At 43.6% G+C, this 18,692-nt stretch overlaps 1 long non-coding RNA gene across 1 annotated transcript; it reads right to left on the reverse strand.

The window, feature by feature from the left end:
* Positions 1-224: 224 nt before the first annotated feature.
* LOC144111183 (uncharacterized) lies at positions 225-2,851 on the reverse strand. The gene is made up of 2 exons (XR_013309998.1): positions 2,741-2,851; positions 225-333 (listed from the first exon to the last, which is right to left on the reverse strand). It is a non-coding gene; the product is annotated as an uncharacterized LOC144111183 (long non-coding RNA).
* Positions 2,852-18,692: the final 15,841 nt, after the last annotated feature.

Genomic DNA, 18,692 nt, shown 5'->3' on the forward strand with positions numbered 1-18,692 from the left:
ATACTGTCCACACAAGAGCACTATTACCCTTCTGTATCGTTAGCCTGCCCACTGAATGCAGGAATAAAGTTGACCCATATGGTGTAAGCCAGTGGCATATGGTGCAGTGTAGGTAGTGTCGAAATGTTGAGACAAATCTTTCATGTGAGATGGGCTGTGTCAGTTGTGTTCAGGTGCAGGTACTTCTGCAGAATACACACAACACATTCATCAAACTACTGGAAAAAGAAATATACTGTCGTATTTATATTGCCACATGCTACACAATATTACAGCAATGGCCCTGGTAGTCTTGTCGATACAGGTGGGGGCAGTATGCACCATGTAATTGACCTGTGCACAGAAGAAAACATGTAATAAATTTTACAGCTACAAAGCTTTGTACGACGTGACCATGGGCTTAGTTCATGACTAAAAATGTAAACTACACAAAAGGCAGGAATAAAAGGTGACGCATGAAAAAAATGCCACAAGGGCAGGCTTCTAACTGCTTATTAATGAGAACCAAAATCAGAAAATATGTGCAGAAAAAACAAAACACACCCCAAATGACAGCTAATTAATCGCTCGCAAATGCACACATAATCGCAAGCAGACTGGCTTCTCGAAAAAAAAAATTCATGCTATGGCCAACAAAACAAAAAACCACTCAGAAATCAGAAAAATCCAGAATATTGTTCCGAGCTGCAGGGTCAAACTGTAGGCATCCGGGATGCCAAACTGCTAGGAGTGTCGTGTAAAGAGAAAGACATGTATGAAATGGAAACTAGTAAAAGTTGAGAAAATAAAATGCAATTGAATAGATCCTTTCCTTCATTCTCATGCGTTTAGCTCTCCATATCTTCATTTCGTTTCATTGATAAATCAGTCTTATTTCCTCACCTGCACTTCTACTCTTGTTTGCTACTTTTCCTTTCAATCAGCCACGAAGTTTCATTTCTGCTTTTAGAATTTTCTTTCCAAGTTGCCTGATTTCTACAGTGGCCAAAGTTTGATGCAGTCCCTGGCTCTGTATGGCTCTGGTCTCCGGTGCCACTATATGTTTTGTAGCCCATGGTGTGAATTAAAAGGGAAGTGTAGATGATTAGCTAAATGTTACTGAGTGATATCCCCCTCTGTAATTTTCAGTATGTTCTGCTTTTCCTGGATACATTACCTGTGATGGCATTTCTGGGTGCATCCCATTGTCGCTGCCTTTTGAAACAGTTCAGATTCCTGGAGAAGGGCTTGGACATGACAAAAAGGGTATGCACTATAAATTATAATAATAAAGGAGGTGCACTCCTTTGTCAAGTTAATCTACGGCTTTTTGGGTGCATCTCCTAACATCACCTAATGCTTAAATAAAGGCAGTTTTATTTGTTTGTATTTTAGGGTACCGCTCCAGAAAAACAAGGAAAAACTTCGGGCTAAAAGTGAAATAGCAAGGCCAACTTAATCGTCTCCACTCAAGTGGTAATGAGGTGACGTCAGGCACAAAATTATAGGGACTATTATAATAAAGGTAGCTTTAGTTCATGTTCATAACTGGTATTATAGTACACCTCTACATTATGCCTGTGCAAAAAGCTTTGGTTACTTGACCAGCTTTCCCTGAAACACTACACTAACTACACAGGCAGCATGAAATAATCTCCTTCTAAAGCATTATTTTTGTTTGAGAAAATTACAAACCTCGACCTTTTATATACATAGCGCTGCTTCATCCAATGCTTACAGCATATGCAGCAGCACTAATTCTAATGAATTACATTTTGCCGGAACAGTAGAATGCAACCTCTATATAACATTTTTTCAGATACTTAGGATAATGAAATTGTAAATATTGACTGAGAGCATGAAAGAATGGCTGTTAAAACAGCTACCTTCCATATCTGCCGTCATGTGCAGGCCACTTGAGCTTGATTAAATTTTAAGTTCACTCCATTGTAAAAATGGAAAACTAATATGGGTTTACGTCAGCTATTGGAAGTTATTCACATCAGTGAACATCACCTTCCTGTTTAAAAAGAAGTGCGCACTGTGCAAATACATAAATAAATAAATAAATAAATAAATAACAACCTCACACAGCTGCACATCACATTTATCTTTACATGCATAAACGGTGCTAGTCATACGTTGTTAGCTAGACCATTTATCAGACTATGCACTTCATCATTTCATATGTTACATCATTTCTCGCCGATGCCCCCTAGTAGGCATTCAATGGCGGCATTTTGTTTTCCCCAATTTTTCTTTAACTTAACCTTTCCCACTCCTCTCCTTCCGTCTTTACCTCCAAAATTCTTTTCCCCACGCAGAGTAGCATGCCAGCGATTTTTAAACGTCGACTAAATTCTCTGCTTTTTCATTAAAGGGTTTCTTTCTTTCTCTTGGTAGCATGCCAGCCTGCCGAGGATTACTAAAGCTGTGCGTCATTTTTTTTCGGACTTTTCCCGCACATGACATGGAGGCAGCACCCTTCAAACTAATTCCGATATGAAACCTTTGCTGAAGTCCAGCCTACTTTTGCAAAAAAAAAACAGCACTGATTCTTCACAGAATAAAAAGAGATCCCAATTATCAAACCATTATTCGAAAATTCCTTCACTTCTAAGTCTTCCAAAACTTTGAACGGCTCCAAAATGTGTGTAATGGAATGGCTGTAGATGCACAAAATAGTATACTATGTTCATTGATGGACATCAAGCAATGATGAACCTGATACAATGTCATAATTACATAATAATATACATACCACACAAATGAAGTGAAATCAAGTCTTCACTACTTGTGCGGTTTTGAAGAAGCCAGGCTGAACTTCCGTGCCAGGAGTGAAATTGCTAGTGTGCCTTTGCATCCCTCCTACTGCCAGGCGCACTGCAAGAGAGGCACCATTGATAGCAATAGCGTAACGGTTTGTCATAACTTGTATAATAATTAAACCACGTGATGGCAGCACACATGCTCAAGAAACAACAGGAATAATTTGAGAGTAAGAAACTACAACATTTAAATCAAAATTTTATCCATCACAGCACTTGCCACGTGTTTATAACAGGTGTAATTGACGCAGTGCACTAGTTTATACCGGACAGCTGCTCGCACAGTAAGCATAGACAAACTTCTACACCACAATCCCTGAGTACCAGTTAATTGTCACTAAGTGCCTAACATAATTAACATATTGTGTAACAACAGCAACTGCAAAAAAAGAAAGAACTCTATTGCTACGGTGTAGGAGATTCGAAATATTCATAACAAAAAAGCTTAGAAAATAAACTACAAAGATTGCACTCTCCCGCACGGATTGCGCGCTGAGCTGAACTTAAGAGAATAGAAGAGCACAAAAAGAGGTGACATAGACTGTATGCTTTTGTAGCCAAATGTTTGGTCACCATAGAGCCCAGATTTTTGTCAAAAGAACTAAACAGGACCACTTTTCAGCATTAGTCCTCAGCCTGAGTGAAGAACTATATATATATATATAATATAATATAAAATCACCAAAAATTGAAGAAACATAACAGGATTTAATTCATGACGTTTCGGCTGGAGGACCAGCCTGGAGGACCAGCCGAAATGTCATGAATTAAATCCTGTTATGTTTCTTCAATTTTTGGTGATTTTATATTATATTGGCCAAATCAGCTGCCATAAATCACTTTTGGTATATATATATATATATATATATATATATATATATATATAGTGTAACTGAGGATGCAGCGATGGCGTAGAGGTAGAACATCCGCCTCGCGTGCAAGAGGACCGGGGTTCAAATCCTGGTGCCGCGCAATTCTCCACCGGGTTAAAAAAAAAAATCCGCGTGTCGATGGAATTGCATAACCAGGCCAGGAGTGCGGCCTGATCTTGGTGACCAGAACCGACAACGCACTCTCTCACCAGAGCAGGATTTGGCCACCCTGGTGTAGTACTTGATCATAGAAGGCCACAACCTTCTATGATCAATATATATATATATATATATATATATATATATATATATATATATATATATATATATATATATATATATATATATATATATATATATATATATATATATATATATATATATTATATATATATATATATAATATATATATATATATATATATATAGTGATTTCTGGCAGCTGATTTGGTCAATGTAATATAAAATCACCAAATATTGAAGAAACATAACAGGACTTAATTCACGACGTTTCGGCTGGAGGACCAGCTGGACCAGCTATATACAGGAGGACCAGCTATATATATATATATATATATATATATATATATATATATATATATATATATATATATATATATATATATATATATAGCTATATATATATATATATATATATATATATATATATATATATATATATATATATATATATATATATATATATATATATATATATATATATATATATATATATATATATATATATATATATATATATATATATATATATATGCTCACTCGGCTGCCAGGAGTGCACGGAAGAAGAAAATTTCCTCTCCACTCCTTTTTCCCTTGTAGGTAAATGCAAAAAGCCGCGTCGTTCGAACAGGCTAGCTGTCGTTACCATCGGCGAACGACGGCGGCAGCGGCCGCCATTGGTCACTACAGCGCTCTGTGTGGTTGCTTGCAATGAATTTCTTTTTTAAATAGACCTCCGGCCTTCACGGTGCAGAGAAGAGAGTAAAAAAAATCAATGGCTTCAGCTGGGGTGACACAACGGAAATGCCTTAGCGGTCGCCGTTACAAACTATACGCTCATTGACCACACGTCGATTTCTTTTAATTTTTAATGCAACAGCATTGCTAGGCTATGTCCTGTTTCGTGTCCGCTAAAGTGGTCTGCACAATTACGTAGTTCCGTAAAGATAAATGTGCGAAAGTTTGATTCTGTTAGAGAGTGCGTGATGAGATCTTGCTATGGGAAAAATTTAGTTGATGAGTTGTGATTACTTAATTAAACATGAAAGTTACACTTAGACGTCACAATGGCCAAGGACGCCGACATAACATCTAGACATCACGACAGCCACGGACGTCGACATGACATATAGACGTCACCCAATGACGTCATAGAACGTGTACTGGCGCCGCTAAAAAAGCCTGCGTTCTAGAAAGTTCAATGACATCACATCCGATGACGTCACTGCATGTCTATACATAGAAGCAACGCAATGCTTTAGCATTTCTCCAATGCGGGTCGCCGCAGTGATTTCAAGGTTTTTATTTTTTTCCTGGCGTCTTCCTTCTCATATTCTTCTTTTAACGCCGCAACATCGACATGGCTTTGCTCATATTATCATATAATTTTTCTATGTACTGCATTTTTCTTTTAATATCGTTCGGCCTATTGTGTTAAATGTGCTCAAAATGTGACGTCCCCCTTACACAGTGCCCTACGGGCCTGTAAGATATTTCAAATAAATTATAAATAAATAAATTTCCTACTTTGAATTCATAGATCTTTGGGAGTCCTCATCACATTCCTGGCGCAGTGATGCAGCGGTTAGCAATGGGGTACTGCCCTGCGATGGGAGTTGCTGTCAGTGGTAGGCCTTGTGCGACTCAGCTTACTCTTCTCGGTAATACCTGATGACCAATCATTCCCATAGACTAGTCTATAGAGAGTCTATTAGATTTATGGCCATACACCTTTAGTAGTCTGTAGACAAATGTCTACTAAAAGTGTATGGCCATAAATCTAATAGACTCTCTATAGACTAGTACAGTCTATAGAATCTAGTGGAGTCTAGTATGGTCTATAGAATCTATAGACTGCTGTAGACTAGTCTGTAGGATTTGTCTGTCGGAAGTCTATATACTTCATAGTCTAAAGTCTATAGACAGTCTATAGACTGTCTAAAGAAATTCTTGTACGGAGTGCTGCCATCGGCTGGCTTCTGCAACACGTGTTGCACTTCCCTGGCAGTCCTCGGTGACCACTCAATCCCGGGGACCAGTCATTGAATTAATTGCCACCTGCCATGGTACGCAGTTTGCTCAGAATAGTGTGGGCAGTGCTTCACTCCTGGTACTAGTAGTAGTCAAAACTGTTATTGTGCAACAGAAAAAGAGCAACTCCCTCCCCCTCCCCCGCAGCACGCGGCCGGCGGGCAGGCGGCGCCTATTTAGATGCTGGTCGGGAGGTCTTGAATCCCGGCGGCCTCTTCAGCCAGGTGGACCAGCAGGAGCTGGAGCTCAGGATCCGATCTGCGCAGCAAGGTCTCCCAGGTTTTCCTACTACCTATATTATGCGGCCATACGGGAATTCCCATATTATTTGGTCAAGGGTCTCTCTCGCCCCACAGAGATTGCACTTTTCGCTCCTGGCCTCGGGGAGCATTAAGGGCAAGAAATTTGATTAAACTGGCACAGGCGTACATATTCAAACGGGTGTGCTTCCCTCCTAAGGCTTCACCTAGGCCTTCATTCTGTTTTCCGCGACATGTCCTTTTTAACGTTCACCCATTAATATCGTTTGTATTTATTGAAGTACATTGGGTGAAGGAGCGGCTTTTGATTACCTCTTTACCGTGGCTGCCTATGCGAAACTTAAATGTGGCTGAAGTTCCATTTTGTCGCGTTCCATTTATCGGCAAAGAGTAATAGTGCTTCTGGGCGTTTCGCTGCGGCAACTGGAACGCAATGACATCCTGCCGCCGCTCACGGTGATGATGATGATGATGGATTTTTATGGCGCAAGGGCGTCTTGGCCATGGAGCGCCATGGCACAAGGTAATTTTAGATTACTCAAGGCGGGGTCAAAGACCACTCACCGTCGCAACCGGGCTGAAGTCCGCTTCCCACGTTTCGACCAATCGGGAGTTGCTTAAAATGACGGTTCTGGAAATTTCAGAAGCTCGGAATACGGGCCTCGTTATCATAGAGGGACCTGAAGGTCGGGTACTGGCAGATTGAAGACGACGACAGACATTGAAAAAAGACAGCGTTCGTTACACCGGACGGCCTATAGGAATTCATTGGTCACGTCATTTTGGCTTTATTACGCAACAGCAAGTTTCAACGAATAATGGGCAGGGTGTTGGAAGGTCTCAAGTGGCAAACTTGTCTCGTGTATCTAACCGACGCTGTAGTCTTCGGGGCGAGCTTCGAAGAGCAACTGCAGAGGCTAAAAACGCTGTACTAGACGCAATCAAGCCTTTGAAATTTACCGCGCAGCTGCGCTGGTATCAACAGCGGCGCTGATGACGAAGATGAAGCTCGGAGTGCGGTCTCGCGTGCGCAGAAAAGAGGTCCCCTCGCTCGACTGCGGCTACCTGTTTCTATTCCGATCCTCCTCTCCTTTGGGGCAAGCGCCAAGGCATATGCCATGAAACCGGTGTGCTATTTTATTCACCGGTATATAATTGCATCAGGTCGATGGTTATGCTAAAATGTGAGTTCACGGCTTTCTCATTTCCTTTTTTTCACCTTTTTTTCATCCAAATTTGCGTCTTCACAAAAATATCCAGTTACTTCACTCCTTACCCATGTGTGCGTTTGTATCAGCAATACACCCTGGCCAATCCCCCACCATCGGTACGTTCCATTCAGCCAGAGGCCATCATCATCATCATCATCATCAAAAGAGGTGATTCTACAACCGGTCTCGACTACCTTAAATAAGTGATTGTTTCAGAATTGTTTGAGTGTACAAGGCCAGCAGCGTCGACAGCCCGCTTCAGCGGTTCACCATCCGCAACTACCGGGCCTTCTTCAATTAATGGGGACCACCTTTCACATCTGGGGAATCATGGCAACAGCTTCGAAGCTAGCAACGCCGCACTCACCGGCTCTCCGCTCCTGCTCGTCCCACCCTCCGCTTGGCCTAGCCGCTGCACGCCCGCTGTTCTGGACCGGCTTTCGGCCGCTTCCTTTCCTCCGGTGCCTGACATCCTGACAGAGCCCGTCGCCATGTGCGAGCCTCCCGCCGTATCCGGTCAGCTCTTCCAGCGCTCGTTCCCTCCTCGGCTGCCCGGCCTGCCTACATTATATGCCAGGGACCCCGTTTTGGCGCTGGCGCCAGCTTCTCCGCTATCAGCACGCCAGCCGCGATCCCCCCCACTCCAGTATCCTGGCAAAACATCGGTTGCCGCCTCCTGGCCTAAACAGTCACACCGACTGCATTAAGTGCCTGACAGCGTACCTTGGCCTGGAGCTCCCGCCGCCTCCCTACGCTGAAGACTGAAGAGTGCCTCTTCACCTATAATGAATTTCTGTTTTTGGGTCACATCGTCAGCAAGGACGGCGAATGCGCGGCCCCACAGAAGACAGCTGCTGTTGCCAAATTCCCGCGGCCTGACGACGAGAAATCTTTCCGCAGATTTCTGGGACTGTGTGCGTAATACAGTCGGTCCGTCAAGAACTTTTCACAGATCGGCTGACCTGTGACCCAGCTGACGAAGGCAGACGTGTTATTCAAGTGGGAAGTGCCGCAAGCGTATTATGCATTCCCACAAGCACGTGCATGAGTCGGCCTCAATCTAGGAAATCCTAGGGACACTGGCGAGCGCCACTGATTGGTGACGCCTGCGTCAGACGCAGGAGGGTGGCCTCGTTGTCGGAGTGTGTGGACCTGTGTTTTATCGAGATGTGGAGTCTTGTTGTGCTCTCCCTCTCTTGTGGATACCGAAACTTTTATACATGGTGTTACAGCGAAGATTGCAAGGAATTTTCAAAAAATAGGATTTTTGAGGTAAAAATATGGGTTTCTCGGCACCGTATTGCCAGCTTTGGCGCACACCAGAAAACCGGTGAATCATATTAAGTAGTGTGCTGGTTAATGAATTTCTAAAATTAACGTTTTAACTATTAGAGTTAGGCGCCTGATTGCGGGCGCCTGATTTCCGGTCGTTAGTATCCGCCTTACCAGGTGTTAGAATTCCGAAAACGCGATTACCCTTGGCGCTGTGGCTCGACAAAATTTGGCTTTTTCGACTAGTTACGTGCACTGGAGGGGTTGATTTGCCTCAAGCTTTCGAAAGCGCATGCATTTTCGCACGATGCAGCCATGGAGATCTTGTCGAGCTACAGGGACAAAAGTAATTATGTTTTTGAAATTCGGAAAACAGATAGGATGGAGGAAAAACGCTAAGGCGCCCGTGTGCTGTGCGATGTCAGTGCACGTTAAAGATCCCCAGGTGGTCGAAATAATTCCGGAGCCCTCCACTACGGCACCTCCTTCTTCCTCTATTCTTTCACTCCCTTCCTTATCCCTTCCTCTACGGCGCGGTTCAGGTGTCCAACGATATATGAGACAGATACTGCGAAATTTCCTTTCTCCGAAAACCAATTAATGGTTACTAACGACCGACTAGAAATCTATACTTGCAACCAGGAGTTTAACTGTAGTAAGTTAGTTTTCGAAAATTAGTTAACCACGTTACTATTTAAACTTATTTACCGGTTTCCTGGTGTACGCCAAGCCTGGCAATACCATACCGGAAAATGCATATTTATATCTCAAAAATCCATTTTTGAAAGCCACTTAGACTTCCCTGTAACACCCAGTATATAATGCATATGAACGCTTCTTCGTTCTCCCGTTATGAGGGCCTCAGAGCTTCCCTGTAACACCCAGTATATAATGCATATGAACGCTTCTTCGTTCTTCCGTTATGAGGGACTCAGAGCGTCCCTTCCTCGCAATGCATAGGCGCCAGTCTCGACATTCTACGGGAACCATGTCAGCGCCATACGAAGCAGTGTGCCGGTACCCGTGTCGCCATTTGTTCATCATACTGTAGTGAGAAAAATGGTGTTTACCTGTTGTGCTTTGGGTAAACAGCTGCAGCGTCGCCTCTCGGTAGAGCCTGCTGTCGAGACGAAAGAAGAGGTGACCTTTTTTCCCACAGGCATGTCAATTAGGTCGTTGCGATCCATGGCGCTCCTGCATGCCGAAAACGCCGAAGGGCATTTTCACCAAATAGAATGTGAACCCTGCGGCTGGAATGCTTATTTCGGGATCCATTTGTCGCAGCAGATCCTCCTGGTGACCTGTTTCCAGGTATCTTCAGCCTTTCTATGATGTAGCTGTTACCTTCGTTCGCAAGAATTTGAGCCCAAAATTGAGATTTTTTTAACACTTTGAGCAGCGGTGGCTCAGTGGTTAGGGCGCTCGGCTACTGATCCGGAGTTCCCGGTTTCGAACCCGACCGCGGCGGCAGCGTTTCGGTGGAGGCAAAACAGATAGGCGCCCGTGTGCTGTGCGATGTCAGCGCACGTTAAAAATGCCCAGGTGGCCGAAATTTTTCCGCAGGCCTCCACTACGGCACCTCTTTCTTCCTTGCTTCTTTCACTCCCTCCTTTATCCCCTCCCTTACGGCGCGGTTCAGGTGTCGGCCGATATGTGAGACAGATACTGCGCCATTTCCTTTCCCCAAAAAACCAATTTTCAATTTTCAAATACTTGACATCGGATAGTTCCCTACCGATACGTAGATACCTGACGTTACATTATTGGGTTCTATGACGAGTAATTCCGACTTTTTGGAGCATAGGTTAGTTGCTGCCCTGCGCTTACCAGTGCACTTGCTGCCTCACTGACGGACCTGATCACTGCCTCTGGAGATCCTTCGTTCGACCAACTAGTAGTATACTCTGCCTACAAGGCGTGTTGGATGCCTTGGATTTCTTGCAATTTTTCTGGTTGCTTAACGAAAGCGAGTTTGACCAACAGGGATGAGAGCACCAGTCCTTGTGGGGTTGCTCTTGTGACGTTCCTTGTGTGTGCTACGAGGTTCCGCGTTCGACGGCGCGGCGTAGACGGAGACCCAGATGACAGCGGCATCAATTACCCAGCCATGCTCGTTGAGAGTGACGACCAGAACGAAGGGGTTTAAGCCCAACCGGACCCAACCGGACCCGCCGCCGCCGCCGCGGGGAAACGGGCTTTATCCTCCCCAATTGCCGTGGCGGTTCCAGGGGAGGCCTCCCGAGCACATCCCAGGACAAGGGACCACTTTCCCGGCCGGTGACCCGCGGGAACTGTCAGCGGGCCAGAGCGCGCCTTACCTTGAGGAGCGAGTGTCAGTTGATGGATGGAGAGCGGAGGCCGGTGACCCGCGGGAACTGTCAGCGGGCCAGAGCGCGCCTTACCACAGCCGACGCTATGCGCTACCTCGAAGACAACCTTCTTTCCCTCGGACTCAACACGTGAGGGGGGCGAGACCATAAGTGCGGTGGTATGTTTGTGCGCCCAAGTGAAAGCCCTAGCCCCCCTCCTTCCCCTCCGGCGTGGGCGTCCTCACCCTAGGGAGTGTGGAGAAGAGGATGTAAAAATCGACAAGCAGTACGGAAGAGGCTCGCTCAGGACGACATCGTTCGCCAAGAGGGCCTTCAGCGCCGAAGCCCGACGGCGTGCAGCTTCTGCCAGCAACCGCTCGAGCCCAACTCCGGAGCCACTCCATCGCCCCCATGAAGTCGTCGGCACGTAAGCTCGGACGCCCCAGCCTCTGAATCTTAATCATGTATAATTATTGAATATATCTGTTTGTTTAAACTTAGCCATACGGTGTCTCTTTGCCTCTCCGTCCCGTGTGGACCGGCGCATTATGGGGGTCATCACACTCTGTTTCCGAGCTTGTACCTATTCCATGTTATGGCACCCGCCCTTAGTCCTTCGAATCTGTCTGTAAGAAGTTCTGAGTGTAGGTTCGATGACCACAGTCAACCTGTTCTATACCGTCTAGAATACTGTCATGACTCACAATGTTGAACGTGCCTCTAAGCTCTGGCGCGAGGATTGATATGACTTGCTTCTTCTCTGGGCACTAAGTTGAGGGTGAGGGCTATAGTATGTCCTCCATGTCTAAGAAATACGACACAGCATTGACAGAAGCGGCACACAGACAGAAGTGAACACCCGAACGCTGACTTCCGACATTTATTCGAAGGAACTACGACATACAGGGTCAGTCACACTTGCCCAAGCAGCTCAAGTAATTCGCCCAACATTGGAACTGTATTGGCAAAGCTGGGCTTACAAAGGACCAGGATGGGACCATCCTCTTGCAATATTGGGCCGATGACCTGTGCTGCTTGGGTGGAGGGAACATAGCTCCGCGTGGCTGCGCACACGCGGAGCACCATTGCGACCAAGCCGGCAGCAAACCCGTGCAAATGGGCAGACGACACGAAGCACCACGTCGAGGTCTCTATTCTCGAGTGCCATTCTGCATTGATTCATGAACGGGGTAGATGCACTGGCACTCGGCAGGTACGCGGCCACGCGAAGCCTTGTTTCCTCTAATTGTGATTGACCCTGTACATATTGATTATCTGGGAACCTTACACAAACAAGAAACGGACGACACTTGGCGCTTTGCTTGGTTCAAAATCACAGCTGTGATTTTGTCAGGGCTACCGAAGGCGCGCTAATACAACAACCTTGCAAAAAAGATATCTCGGCGTCCTCCCCATGCGGTACATTGTGGTTTGGTTTGGTTTATGGGGGCGTAACGTCCCAAAGCGACTCAGGCTCTGAGGGACGCCGTAGTGGAGGGCTCCGGAAATTTCGGCTACGTGGGGTTTTTTAACGTGCACTGACATCGCGCAGTACATGGGCCTCCAGCATTTCGCATCCATCGAAATGCGACCGCCGCATCCGGGATGGAACCAGCGTATTTAGGGTCAGCGGCAGAGCGCCATAACAACTCAGCCACCTTGGCGGCCGCATGCGGTAGGTTGTGTAAGTGCTTGGTTACCCGCCGGCTTCCCGCACGCTTGCTATGCGCTGATTCAAGGAGCCGAATAAGGCTAATTAATGAAGCATGCTACTTCCAATCAGTGGTTACAGTGGCCAAGTCAGTCGTGCTTCAGATGCACTTGCTTGCTTCTGACCTTCACAGCATTGTTACGAGCTGCGAGTGGCAAACGCAAAGATAGGGTGTGAGGTAAAGTTAGAGGGCGAAATCACGCAGAATCAAAGTATATGATGCTGAAAAAGAGACAAAGACAACAAGCAATTAATATCCTTCCGACTTAGTTCTTGTTTTCAATGCTTTCTGAGCTGAACATCACACGGATCGGTCGACTGAGGCTACGCACGTAAAGGGCGCACAGAAGTAAGCGTAAATAAAAAGCTCCATTTACTAACACGAAGTTCAACATCGTACGCATGCCGTGAGGTCTTTGCGCCCATTTCTTGCATGCTTTATATTCGGCGATTCTCCAAGAGGTGGCGTCCTTATGGTAATATCTTTGACCGAAGAAAGTCGAAAGGACATTCAATGGCCTTAAAAGCGTAAAAACTGATTAATGCTCCTGTTTGCGGAACTGGTCATTCTCAACTTCACATTCATATATCCTTAGGAGTCCTGATATCCCTCCGGACGCAGTGCTGTGGCGGTTAAGAGAGAGATGCTCTCCAAAGGCAGGTGCTCAGAGCGATGGCCCGGTGGGCCTTGTGCGGCCCAGGTTACTCTTCCTGAGTGACCAGTCATTATTTTAACTGACGTCTGCCACGGTGGGCAGTTTTCTCACTATCCTGTGGGCAGGTTGTGATGACGCCGCAAGGTTATGTGACCTAGGTGGCTCACCAGCCTCCCATGTTGTTCTCTGGAGACCACCTACCGGAGTCATGCCCCTGACCGATTTTTCGCCCACAACCATACGACGCCGGCAACCCTAACACCGGATTTTATGATGAGCGGGGCCCTTAAAGCTATAACGTTAAAAATTGACTGGCTCCAAGGAAATGAAGGGAACATTTTAGGACAGCACAACGTTATGTACACAGCCAAACAACGAAGATACGAAAGACGTATATAAAAACATGAACCGTGAGTGACATTTTTCTGCTTCACTTTGGAGGCCCAGGAAATATCTCGTTTGGTAAAGCGTTGAAAAATTTAGGGTCCTGTGGCTGCACTGTATCCTGTAAAACAGAGCGGAATTTCAAGCTCGGAACATACATGAGCACACTTGAAATCAGCACTTCAAGTTTATCGTCAAACCACACGATAAGCGGGTGCAAGCAATTTGTATTTAGAATATTGCCAGACAGTGAAAGAGTGGTACGTAAGTTATGTTTCTGAGTGTCTTTTTCCCTTAAGAGTCAATACAATTTTACTAGAGGACAGAACAAGAAGTAAAATCTGTTATCCTATATCCAAAGATGTGCAGAAGAGCATGATCTGTAGTTTTATTTACACAGGGTGACTTCTTTAACCTTAAGGTCCATCAATTTCGGACAAAAATTTTGAAAATTCGAAAATTGTAAGACACTTTTTCGGTAATTTTGAAGGTAATGGCCCCTTCTGATACATAGCAATATATTTCTTTTAAAGTGTTTCCATCGGTCTCATCGAACAGTCACGACTACCATACAGAACTAATGGGGAACGCTTTTGACGATAGCAAAAATGTTAAGAGAAGAAAAAATTCAAGACTGCCGTCGGGTGATCTGTAGATATATTGATTATTATAGCCAAATCTTAAACTTTATGAAAAAAAACGGCGTTCATAAATGGTTTCCCGCTCAAAAATGATTTTGTCCAGAATTGCTGTTTATGTGCAGATTTCTATTTTAAAAACTGTGAGAGATACGACAGTGCGGCCTGTTGAGCTGGAGATTATACAGCATTATGGACCTCATGGGCCTCTTGGACGTACCATGGCTGGCAGTATTGTATAAATAAAATAAATATGAATGAATAATTAGACGATTAACTAACTTAAATTGACTATAAAATGTTTTTAATGATTGATTTTAGTGTGCAGCGTTCAATTGCAAAATCCCTGGCGTCAGTATTGAAGGTGAGCCCTATTTTTTTTTAATCGGCAATGTCAAAGAGTTTATTCAGGCAACGTGTGGTGCAGTCGCCTAGGGCGCAGACCAAAACGCAAATGGATGCCTGACAAAGAGTCTGCGCTCTTCTTGCTCTCAGTCGAGAGCACAAGACATTCAGCGTACTAAACACTAAACGAGGAAATACAGAGTCGATTGGTTAACATTGAAACTAGAGTTATTTCATATTGAGCATTTATGTACAACAGTTTGGAAAATACTGCGAGAAACAACAGAATAAAACAAAAAGAGTGGTCATGCCTGCAGTGACAACAGATACACAGTGATGCTGTTTTTGAAAGCTTTCAATGAATGACTTTCCTGGATAATGCTTACAGCAGGATGGTGATAATTTAAAGAAACTGGATATTCGGTAGCTAAGTTTCTGGGTGCCGTAGTTTGTACGATTTTTTCCTTATAACAGATGTTCCGGGTATTGTAGGTGTGTGTTTTCGTTAGATACTGATGACAAAAAACGGTAGGATCGGAGTGCATTTGTACGTAAGTAGCTAACGCTATCTTTTTGTTTATAACATTCCACAGTGTAAGCAGTTGGTGTTTTCTAAACAATGGGGCCGTGTGGCTAAGGTATGGTGCATTATCTATTAGTCGCAAAAATTTCTTTTGTAATAAGCATATGTTTTCTGTGCTTGTTTTAGGTGCTGTGCCCCAGACAAGAACACAATAGCGGAAACGCGAATGCACCAGTGTGTAGTACAGTTGTTTCTTTAGCCAGATAAGCAAAACGTTCTTTATTTTATACATGATACCAATGGACCTAGAGATACCAATGCGAACTTTTTTCAATGTGAGGTGACCAGTCTAGATGTTCGTGAAATATGACACCAAGAAATTTATATGATATTACACGCTCGATAGATTCATCGCGAAATTGGATAAGTATTTCTTGTTTTATACACTTGTTACGAGCGTGGAATATAATCTACTTAGTTTTTTTAGTGCTTAACTCTAGTTCATTACCGTGGAGCCACGTCGACAAATTTTCCAGCCATACATTGGTTTCTACTCGGAGGACTTCTAGATCTTGTCTGCAGATAAATACATTGGTATCATCAGCGTACAGTATTATTTCTGGTGTAGACGGCACGTTAATGATATCATTTATATAAGGCAGAAATAAGAGCGGCCCAAGGATTGATCCTTGCGGAACTCCGTACTGTATCTGATTTAAACTGAAATTTGCATTCGTAATATTGTGTACTGTTGAAGATTTTAAAGGTAATTCCTTATTAATGTGAGAGCCGTTCCTCTAATGCCATACCTATATAACTTGTATAGTAAAATAGGGTGCTTAATGGAGTCGAATGCTTTTTTAAAGTCTAGAAAAACACCTATTGTATATATTTTTTTCTCAAATTGTCTATTATCTTGTCCTTAATTTTTATTAGCGCCATTTAAGTAGATTTCTCTTTCTGGAATTCATTTTGCTGCTCGGCGATGATATCGTTTCGCTTGCAGAAGTTTAGTAGCCTGATGTTTAAAACTTGTTCAACTACTTTCGAGAGGATTGGTAGGACCGAAATTGGCCTATAATTATTTATATAATTTCTATCACCTCCCTTGTGTATGACGGAGACTTTAGCAATTTTTAATTTATCTGGAAATATTCCGGCATTTAAGATCCGGTTGCATATATGCGTAAGTGGCTGACTAATCATGTGACTGATGAATTTTATACGTTGAACGGTAATGTCATCAGCACCACATGCACAGCTATTTTTTAGGTTTTTGATTACTGTGCAGATTTCTAATTCTGTAGTTGGAAACATGAATATTGAGCTTTGGATGTTGGACGTGATATACTTTGTAAAATCACAGTTACTTGCCTGATATTTACTTGAAGCCCCTGATATGAGAAAGTGCTCATTAAGTTTGTCAGCAAGCGACGCCCCTGTGTAAGGCACACCATTTATAACGAGTTCAGAGATGCTGTCTCTTTTGTTGCTGTACACTAAGTTGTTTACTGTATTCCATACTTGTTTAGGGTTATTGCAGATATCAGTAAACTTATGTTCGTAATAACTAGTCCTGGCTTTTTGAATATCAGAGCTTAACTTATTACGAATTCGTTTATATTCCGTCAAGAAGTCCATATTTGTAGTTCTCATAAAAGAGGCAAATAGTCTGTCATGCTCTCTAATTCTTTTCAGAAGGTTGGCATTTATCCATGGCTTTCTGGCTTTTTTACACTTCTTGAATTCTAGAGTAGGGAAGGCTTGATTGTAGAGCTCGGTAACTATATTAATAAAGACGTCATACGGTGCGACGGGGTCAGACAGTTGAAGAACATCTGCCCAGCTTGTTTCTGCTACTAAGTTTCTCAATATTATGGTCTTAGCTTCATTAATGATTCTGTATGTAATGGGTGCACATGTTTGGAATGATTCTGCTGTGCACAGTAGGGTTTAAAGAACATAAATAGGAAAATGGTCACTAATATCAGCTATTAGTACACCTGCTTGCACATCATCCTTTTGTAGTTTGTAAAACACACATCTAGTAAAGTATGGCACATGTCTGTCACTCTGGGTGGCATATGTATTATATTTTCACAACCAAACGAGGGAAAAGTATCAAGCATTCTTTGCTGATTAGAATCACGCAATAGAAGATCGATATTGAAATCACCACAAATAACTACAGGCAACTTAAACTGCATGCACCGCTCTAACATATTTTCAAGAAATGCTAAAATATAGCCTGTGATCCAGAAGGCAGCCTGTATACAACGGCAAATATGGTACCAACACACTTTAACATGAGATACTCAAAGTATGGATTTGTTACACAAAACTTTTGTATGGTGACATAATTTAGGTAGTGCATTATATAAATAGCCACACCTCCTCCTCTCTTATCAGTCCGTGAAATTGATACGCATTTGTATCCTGGAAACTGTACAGCATCGTAATAGTTGGTGAACCAAGTTTCAGTGAAAGCTAAAAATTCAAATTTATGGTCTAATGCATTCAGGAAGATTTCCACAGAATCCTGTTTATTCGGAAGGCTTTGAGCATTGAGATGGAGTAACGAAATTTTTTTTCTCGTAGGTGCTTTGAATGTTTGAACGAATCAGCATCATGATAAGAATATGTGAACGGGACTGTCATTTTCAAGGATGTCAGTACTATCAGTTACCGCGATGCGCGTACGGCCCGTTCCTCAACATATCTTATCCAGATCGTTTGTAGTCCTAATCCTGATAACTCGGCTGCGGGGGCCACGACGAACAAACATTTTCCCATTCTTTAGCCAGGCAAACCTGTACTCTTTTTCTTTCGCCGTTTTCTTCATTTTCCAAAAGAGCGCCTAGTTCTGTGCTGTGTGGTTTTCATTGAAGAATATTTTTAGATTTCGTTTCCTTTAGCTGTCCTTTTTTGCAAGCCATGCATCTCTGGTTGAACGGGATACGAAGCGTACAAGAACAGGTGCAACTTTCTTAGCCCTCTCCCCGACCTCATTGTCATTGACAGATCGCGAGGGCAATCGATGAACAGCTTCAACATCTGTCTCGGACAGGAGCGGAAGCTCGAGATCAGTGGCCAAGACATTAATCTTTTCCAGTAGGTTTTCATTATCATGGTGGGGCAGCCCAAGTATTTCTAAATTTGGACGTCTGCCGTACTGCTCTACTTCGTTAACTTGTTGCCTTAATTCCTGGTTTTCTTGTTCTGTTAACTGAGCCTCGAGCTTTTCCATTGATTTGAAAGCTTGTGGAGTTGTCTTTTCGGCAGTACCTGGATACAAATTGGCGTAACTGGGTGTAATCACGTGAGCTAACTGCAGTGCGGGAAAGCAGATTTAACGAGCTTTCAAGTGCGTATTACACATTGCCAATCAAAGAAATTTAGAAACACAGCTCGCCTTCCGTGTTGACGGCCATCAA

This window comes from Amblyomma americanum, chromosome 11 (assembly GCF_052857255.1).
Source record: "Amblyomma americanum isolate KBUSLIRL-KWMA chromosome 11, ASM5285725v1, whole genome shotgun sequence".
NCBI lineage: Eukaryota > Metazoa > Arthropoda > Arachnida > Ixodida > Ixodidae > Amblyomma > Amblyomma americanum.